Genomic DNA, 9,532 nt, shown 5'->3' with positions numbered 1-9,532 from the left:
TGTGTAAGTCGTTTGTCACCCTGTGAACTTGGTAGTGAAGCCTTTATAAATCCTGCGCTATCGGCTATGTGTGAGCAGCAGGTGGTATAATCAAATCTTGTGTCGAAGATCTCTGTCAGCAACCATTACATTAACCTCCAAACCATTTCATGGTGTTTACAAGATGCCTGCGCTTAAGGAACATCTGTTGGAGTTGGCATGGCTCCTTCGGACTTCTCTCAGGGACGAAGAGACAGCGAGTGATTGCGCGTTTCCGCACGCCAGCAGCTTGCTGATATAAGTAGATTGAACGACACTTGGCACTTCCTCCGTGGATGCTGACCTTCTGCCTTCTCAGAGGGTGTGGACAAGAAGATGGCAGGTAGATTCTGCATGAAGCCATACCCCTTGATGCGAGAGTTTTAATTATGCACTGACATGTTTCTAAATAGCATTCAGGATATTTAGAAACATGTCAGTGCAAGGAAATGTGGAAATAAACTAAAAAAAAAAAACTACAATGAAAAACCTTTTACTTTTTGATGAACATTTATTTAAGTTGGCAAGTGATTAAACACGCTACAACAAAGGGACAAACCACAGAATGAATCAAATGCATATCAAGGCAAAAATGATAGGAGATGAGAGAACCTTCCTCCTTCTCATATTCATCATAAGAACTATTTTAGACAGAAATGAGCCCCGACATGGGTGTTTTTGCATACTTGAGCGTGAGAAAGTGTCCTCATGCAACTTACAGTTATTCTCTAATTATTAAAAGTCAATCTAAGTGTATAGTGAGTCTGAGGTGTGGCCTAAAGGCATCCAGGTGTCTAATCCGAACAAGAGAGGAACATGATTCCTCAGATAGCAATGAGATATATTCATATTCGGGTTAGTGTGTCTCAAAAGTTATGACATTTCCGCATTAAAACAATAAATTTAATGCACTTTACTGAAATTCTATGTGACAAACTAACAAACAGTAGTGGATGAACGCAAAGTAGAAGAAAACAGATGGGCAATTTAAGAAGTTTGTCAATCAAAAATGGGAATAGCTAAGCACAACCGCAAACCTGTTGAGACATCACTATCCACCTGAAAGGTGAGACGAGGTTTAATCAGAAAAGCTGGTGGGAAGCAGATGGCAGCTTGGGAGAGACACGATAATTTCTTCCAAATTCGCCCAGGTTGGAGATTCTGACGGCGAAATATATATTAGCTGTTTACTCCACAGGTCTCGCAATTATGTAAAAGTGAAAATAAAGAAAGCCGTTAGTAAAATAAAGCCAACAAAACGTCTGATTTAAAGCTACAAAAATGAAAGAAAATAGTTCATGGAGACGCAGCAAACACGAAAGAGGATGTTCAATGAATTTAGCATCCCCACTGTAAAACATGGTGCTGGCAGCATCATGCTGTGTGAGGGTGACCTCTCAGGTCACACAACATGATGCTGGGACCTGACAGGTGGTGAGAGATGGAGAGAAATTGGGTAGAATTAAGTAAAGCGCAATCCTGGATAAAACCACCAAAAGACTTGAGACTAGGGCAGAGGTTGACCTTTCAGCAGGACTGTGACCCTGAACTTAGAGCCAGAGCTGCAACATAGTGTTTTAGGACACAACGTGTCCATTCATTACTTAGAATGGCCTAGTCAAAGTTCAGACTTGAATCCATGTGAGTATTTATATCAAGATTTGATCTTTAGAGATGCCCTCCATTCAATCTGACTGAGCATGAGATTTTTCTTTTTTCTTTTTTTTTTTTTTTTGGAAAAAGGAAAATAGGCTAAATGTTCAGTCTCCAGAAATGTGAAGCAGGTTGAGATGGAGCATAATGTAATGCTTGACATTCAAATGCATGGCACAGTTTCAGATTTCTGTTGTTAAACAACCTGCTTGGTTCCAGTTCACAATAATTCACTTCTGTGTGTTGGTCTCTCAAATAAAACTGCAATAAGACACAAAGGAAGTTGCGGCTGTAGGCTGAGAAAATGTGAAATGGTTCAAGAAGCACTACAACTTCTGCAAGGAGGCCACATGTTCCTATTATTGTTAAAATATCAAAGTCTAAGGTTTGGATCCAACATGCAGTGAAGTACCATGTGAACAGAAATTATTACAGTGTGGCCTGAAGGCACAATGTTTAGACTTGAGGAGGGGAAATATTATACACCAGAGAACACAAACACAAACTTAAATATATCATTCCTATAAGTCGGAAAATGTTCATAGCCATTCCAGCCAGACATCAGAGTTCAGAGGTTTGACTAATGTGTGCATGCACAAATATTTATTTTCAAGCGTGAAACACAAAGAATATCATCGAACAAAGTTTGTTACTGTCTGTAGAAAACCAGTGAGTAAGTTTGATCAAAAACAGCTGGAGTCATGTGACGTTTCTTTCGATGCTGAAGGCCATGCATCAGGTACTGTTGGCAGTGAAGTATCAGCCAATCAGTTCCTGATGCAGTACCATCCACATCAGAAAGCTCCTCCTTTGTGACAACGTCATAAAACTGAAATATTAAGAACAGAAATGAACACATTTGGTTCCATCTGGTACTTTCTAACTTGCACTTACGACAATCAAGGCATCATTATTCTTTTGATGGTGCGATAATACAATAGGCTGCTCCTGTACAGTACACATCATCATAAGGCAACATGGCAGCAGAAGCATCTGGATGCTGAATTCATGCAAATTCAAAATGGGGCCTGCATTATGAGAGACCTGCAAGAGACGAGGCTGCACTTCAACAGAGTGTCGAAAAGACTTTTTTTTTTTTCCCAAAAAAGAGGAGAAGCGGAGAGGTGTCTGTGTGTATGTGTGTATGTGTGTGTGTGTGGGGGTGGGGGGGTTAAGAAGAGGAAGAGCAGACACACAGGGTGTCTATGACACACGCTTGTGTAATTGCAGTGACATCTTCATTGAGAGTCCTCCGTCTCCTTTCCTGTGCGCTCCAAAGGGCGTCGTCGATGCCGGTCGATGCGGGGGAGCAGCCGAGGCGCTGCGTTTAGCATAATCCCAGAGGCCATTGTGAGAGCAGCTAGTGAACGACTCACAGTTGCCAGCTGAGATTTCACCAAAACACAGCAGAACACGGTGGAGAACGAGATGAGACAGTGGGGAGGGGAATTGGGAGTGGGTGTGGGGGGAGCGGAGAGGCTGTGGTGATAAAGTAAAAAACAACAACAAAAAAAAAACTAATAAAAAAAATACTTGCATAATGGTAATGATTAGAAAGAATCTGAGGAGTAATATGTTGTGCTCGTGTATAGCATCAAAGAATGCAAAACACATTTTCCTGCAGGTGGACTGCACCTGTTGGCCCTCGTTCTGCACCATAGCTCAATGTTATTCCCTTTGTTCTTCTTTTGACCAGTCATCAAATGTTTTGACTTTTGAGAATCAGACATAAAGATGTTTAAAAAGACTCCTTTATTAAGCTAGAAAACAAAACCCCCTTTTTGATCACAGAATCCCATATTTAGTCAGATTAGAAAAACAATGTGTTTTTCTAATCTTATAAATGAACTATAAGATTAAAAAATAAAAATAATTAAAAACAAAACCTCTGGAAAACCGAGTGCAAGGCAAACTGCAGAATCTCTCCAGGTGATTGTGAGAACAAAATGCATCATCACAGTTGCCTGCAGAGATTACCCAGTTAGCCTTTAGCTTCCTTGCTCGGGCCCTGTCTGTCGTATAAAAGCCGTTTTGCACTTGGGGGCGTCATACATTCAGTGAGTCAATCGACAGCAGATGTCTTACAACAATCAACATAAAGACAACCCTGACCCTGCTCCCCACTGTTCCCTGAAAGGTCTTACGTTACCATGGAGATTAGGCCACGGCACGTGCCTCGCATTGTCGGACCTTGTCCTCCAGGGTCAACCTCGCACGCCCAGTCAGAGGTCAGATGTCACCCAGGCATCCCGCGCAGGTCACCCACTGACCAGCTTTCAGCCTCTGACCTTACCGAACACTGGAATAAATTGAGAGATTGAGAAGGAGACCAAATGGTTATTGTTATACTTATTAATCAGTCAACAATTAAGGAGCACATTTAAATAGTTACTGTGTTTCAGCCTCGCTGTGTTTAGATTTTGCAGTGAAGTTGTGTGTTGAAAAATTATTCCGCACGTTACTGTATGTCTCCCTCTTGTGGTGAAGTTTAAGCTTTCACGATTAACCATTTCAACTGAACGTCATGAAGTTTAGGGGACATAAAATTAAAAGTATAATACATAACCAGATCAATACAGGAACAACAATAAAAAAACTAATTAGTTGAAGATGAATTATTTACTAACTTTCTGACCATTTCTAGAACTCATTTATTCTACTAGTTGTTTTATAGCTGGAAGACAAATAATACAACTCTGGCTTAAGTTTTTGTATAATTGCCCAAAAACCAATCAACTTTTTTTTTCTTTTTTTTTTTTCCATGTTTTAACCACCATGTTTCTATATTCTTTAGGAAGTCCCTGCCTAAAAGGTGCATCCTCTGCCACTGAGCTGGAAGAATGTCGGGATATTCAGGTCATCGAGTTGCAAAAGTGTTGCTCGGGCATTGACAAAAGAAAAATCTTAAGTTTATTAAACGGAACAGGCTGACAGTCCACACTTTGTTAGGCAGTGAATGAGCAGAGTGGTTTTGACAGGCCTAACCTCTTAAGCTTCGGGTCCCACTGAGCCCGGCACAGCTAGAGCTAAATACCATCTGTCCCAACATCATGAGGGCCCCCCTGGCCCCAACACACACACCCCAACCTGTCCCCCAACAGTTTAGGATAAACGTCTTAGAATTGCTAACTAATAAAAAATAAATAAATTGATAAGTATCGTTGTGTTTTATTTAATCTTCAAATGGCTTAAGGTTGAAAAGCTGTGAAAAAGGCGGAACAGTGTTTTTTTCTTCCATGTTATTTGTGTTTGGTTTTTTTTACAGACAAATACAGCAAATATTGTCAGCAAAACATCTGTGTTTATAGAAAGTAGCTAAAATTGCAATTGAATTTATAATTTGGAATTGCTGTTACCAACTTTTTTGCTGTAAGATGCTTCCTCTTCCTCTTCCTCTCTCTCTCTCTATGCACCTGCAGCTCTGCTCAAAGGCGTTCACTGGCTCTGCTGTGGGGTTCAGTCTGAATAAAAGGAGCTCAACAGCCTGAGTATTCAGAAAGGAGACGGTCCAGGGAAAAAAAAAAAAAAAACTGATCTGAATGGATAGTGATATCCCAGGAATGGAGGCTCCTCCTGTTTTCTGCCACGATCACTACAAGTAAGACTATACAAAGCAATTTCTGCCTTTTAAATGTGGATCCAAATCTCTGCATCTGTCAATTCTGAGTTAGTGTTTTAAGATTTACTGGTTACCACAAAGAAGACTGACCAATAAACTACAAGTAAATAAGTAACTAACTACTGTATATACATGGTATTTTTTCACCGACTGGACGTCGTTTACAGTAAAGAAGAGCAAACGCCCCTCATGGCCTGTCGCCCTGTACCGTTTGCTTCAGCACTTCATTAGAGTCCTGGACATTCACTGTACAAGCAATTGTCCTCTGCTAATGAAAAAAAAGAAAAAAAAAAAAAAAAAAAACAGATGACGCATTGTATCAGTTGGAAGTAAATTTATCAAAGGAGGCTGATACAATAGACAGAACAACTCAAATTATGAAACATGTCTGTAAGGAGGCCTCCTGCCGAGCCATATTGTACTGCTTGTTGATGGTCCAGTGACATGTGGTGACATCCAGACAGAAAATAACAGAGAAAATGTTGCTGTACGTTCAACAGTGTGAGGTTGAAAAGGTGGGTCAGGCCGTAGGAGCTGTGTGAGAGTATGTGCATGGCTTTAACATATAAGAACGCATGCTGGGAAACACACACGAGGAGCAGACCTCTGAGAGCTGCTCTGTGGCTAAAAACAATTGGGATCTGCGTGAACCGATGTGACATGTGTATTAGCCCCTGCCTTTCCGTTGGGAACCCTTCTGTAGAGACAGAAGAAAGAAAGAAAAAAAACACGCAGGGGAAGAGGAGGGAAAGATGATGACGAGATGGAGGAAAAACAAAAACCTGGGGTGTAGAAACTTAATCTGCAGCAGTCTGAACTGAATCTGAAGGGAGTTAATATCAAAATAAACAAAATTGTGGTGAGATAAAAAAATATATTAATAAAAATATGAGTATTCCAGAAGTGGAGAATGCATAAATTTCCTGGTATTTCTCTATCAGAAATACCAACTTCAGAATGTTAAGTAATTTCCACAGAAGATCTGGGTACTAATCGGAGAATCTCTTTTGTCAGGCATAATAAGTCGAGATGCACTGCGCAAGCTTTATACAGGCCTATGCTAAGGTTCTTTCTAAGAAAAAAATATGCTGCAAGTTCCTTGACAAGAGTATGAGTTTTGAAGCCAAAAAACAAAACACAAAAAAACTAAGGAATAACAAGCTTATAAAATTAATGCGTCAAAGCAGATGCACCTATCCTTTATTTCATTTGTATAAAGTAAGAGCATACAGCTTTGGTGTGCTTACCAACAAAAAAATTATGATTTTTATAAATGTTTTGACCGGGGTACACAATATAATTTTTTCAGTTTATGATGATCACAAATCAGAGTTGATCAAGGAAGAAAATGGCTGATTTTGATCCTTCCTCTATAGGTTGGGACATCCAAAATGAGTTAATCATTTTTATTTACGTTCTCTAAACGCTGCTTTATTGGTGCAGCATTGAAAAAAAACAAACAAAAAAAAAACCTTATTGACTGGTCTGTAAGTTCTGCAGTGTACAGTGCAGCCACCTTTTCTTGCCAGTCACAGGATATGAGTCTGGCTGCCATTTAGCCCCTGCACTGCAGTCTCACATGGAACGACCCAAAGAGAAAAAAAAAACCAAAACAGCCTACTCACTGTCCACACCACATTTACATCTCATCTCAGTTATTGGATGCATAATTCCTCAATACATCTCTTCAATCTTATATTACCCCCTTGTATCCTTCAACGTACACACACAGACACACACACACACACACACACACACAAACACACACACACAAAATTGATGACAATTATATGTTTATATGTCCCAGAGTATCAACCGCCGGAGCAATTTTCTGCCGTTTAAATGTGAATTTATGTGTCACGTAAATGAGCGGGGAGTATATTTAGGACCGTCTGAGGAGTGTCTCTGTCCCACTCAGCCTCTGTTTGTCACCTTTTCTTGCAAGACAGGAGCTGAACGGCCCTCAGTCTCCAGAGACGGTCCCAGGCTGTTTGGGGCCCTGAGCAAAGTCTGATTATGTGGTTTTCCAACTAGCATCAATCGCAAAGCTACATTTTACATCACTTTTGTGTTTCACAGTTTACACATCGGACGTTTAACATAACCTATGGTACAACTCATGATGCTTTTATAATAAAAGACAATCATTTACTGACCTGTCACCTACCACATAAGTGTTGTTCTTTGTGGAAAGCAAGTTGATTTTCATGATAGTTTTATTTTCTTTTGCTGGTTATCTGTACTTTTTAGAAAGGTGAGGTACAAAAGCACCTTCTTAAATGTCAATATATGAGCCATAATTTTAAGAATGTTAATTTAACACTTACTTTAGAGTTTCTGAAGTTATTTGGGTTCTTTTATGTTTGTTTTTCTAATAATTGTTCATTATCACACGAGTCAATGCATTTCTACATGGTTCATACCCACTGCTCAACCAGAAATGACTTAAGTTTGCTTAAGAGGTTGTTTAAGTTTTTATTGACTTAATTACTGCTTCCATTAATTTCTGCTGGGCTATTTTTATTTTTTTGTTGTAATTTAGTTGTTTATTATTTTTATCTTGCGTGTGAAACAACTGCAATGGCTCCACCCCTGCAGCTTTTATTTTGTTTTCTGAGGTGTTGAGAGTTAATATGTTCATCAACAAAAATATTTAAAGTCTGACTACATCAATTTTTATTTAATATGGCAAATATCAAGTATCACAAGTTTGATTTTGCACTATTACAGGTAGAGGCCTCATTCTACTTGATTTAGTGCAAGTAGAATGAGTAAGTAAGATTAACATTTGTAAATCGTACTTGTGTAGGATTTTTTTGTTTTTTGCTTTTACTTTTGATAATTTCTAGAAATCTTTATGACCCCCTATGGATAGGCCCTATGCTACTTAGGTTGCTCATTCTTTTGGCCGCCTCTGTCAATCTCCCTTTTTTCTTTAATACACTTTACAACAGCTGAAACATAAATGATAACTTTGTTGTTGTTTTTTTGTCCAGTGTTTCCTAAGGAATTTGCATATTCGGATCTGCTATGGTACTTTTCTATACTTAATATTAAGATTTCAGTGATACATTTCCTTAATGTTGTGAGGCGATAAAGTCTGAGTAATACTGAGCTATTCATGAAAAAAAAAATAAAGTAAAATAATTGCTAAATTCATTGCAATGTTTTCTGTTTATCTCTTCCTCAAAAAAAAAATATGGGCAGAAAAAAAGTTTACAACTGGAGCTGAACAGGTCATCTGATGTGACCCACAGTTTGCAATATAAAGTAAAATGGATTCACTAATATTATTGCTTGATTAACAACAATGGATTGACATATGTTTTAATAGAACACGTTAAACAACTTTGATCCAGAAAGAACAGTGATGCAGAAACACTTTTGAGATGAAATTTCTCTACAAAAACTTTGACCTCGTTCAGCCGATCAAACCCTGACACTTATCAGAATCTCGCCATTGTGTGCTGGCTGTGTCACCATATCAAGTTTATAAGCCAGTATGTTTATGAAGAGTGTGAAGGAGGATTTTTTTCTATTTCCTCTGCTGCCCGATTTCATGTCAAAGTATGAAATCGTTGACATAACACTCCAATTAGGTTCATGTTTCACAGGCAGTTATTGGCTGCTTCATTGTCCACATCACAACAAGCAGTGACCTTTACAAAGAGCATTTCTAACCAGGCCTCTGCATTAGTTCAATGAAAGCCTATCAGAAGACAAGCTTCATTTATTCATTTGAAACAAAAACTATATTTAAGCCAACACTTTTTCTGCTCTGTACAGATGGGAATGTGTTTTAAATATAGCAGACTCACGATATTAAAAAATGAATGGAAAGCTTCACAGCATGTTTTCTCCGACACACATGCATCGGCAGCCGTTATTTTTCACGAGATAAGGGTAACGTGAACCTTTCAGCTGGTCAAACTATATTCGATAAACAAGACCTTGACCAAATGACTGATTGCTTAATCTTAACACGACAAGCAGCCCACCAGCTGCTTATCATCTGTGCTCGTCCAAACTGTTCACCACTACTGCGAAAAGCATTCGTTTCAGCCCAAAATTATTTTAAAAATAGATCTAAAATTATTTTTATTCAACCAAGACGTTTGTTTTTGGGAGGGAATCAGAAGACTTTTCTCAAAAAAATAATAAAAATAAATAAATAAATAAATAAATAAAAACAGCATTACTTTGGATATATAGTAATGCTATATATATATATATATATATATA

The 9,532-nt window shown here is 38.6% G+C and overlaps 1 long non-coding RNA gene across 2 annotated transcripts in view; it reads right to left on the bottom strand.

The window, feature by feature from the left end:
* Positions 1-699: 699 nt before the first annotated feature.
* The window catches only part of LOC107837911 (uncharacterized), a 12,795-nt gene continuing 3,962 nt past the window's right edge, over positions 700-9,532 (bottom strand). Inside the window, exons 3-4 of one of the 2 annotated variants that reach the window (XR_001663961.1) lie at positions 3,821-3,970; positions 700-2,500 (exon numbers count right to left, since the gene is read on the bottom strand). This is a non-coding gene — a long non-coding RNA (uncharacterized LOC107837911). Of the gene's footprint in view, positions 2,501-3,005; positions 3,971-9,532 lie in introns of those variants that run through there. The other variant, XR_001663960.1, reaches the window with a different exon arrangement.

The sequence above is a fragment of the Poecilia formosa genome, unplaced genomic scaffold (genome assembly GCF_000485575.1).
Source record: "Poecilia formosa unplaced genomic scaffold, Poecilia_formosa-5.1.2 Scaffold188, whole genome shotgun sequence".
In the NCBI taxonomy this organism is placed as follows: Eukaryota; Metazoa; Chordata; class Actinopteri; order Cyprinodontiformes; family Poeciliidae; genus Poecilia; species Poecilia formosa.
The sequence above is the reverse complement of the archived record's forward strand: the minus strand, read 5'-3'. Positions and strand labels throughout refer to the sequence as shown.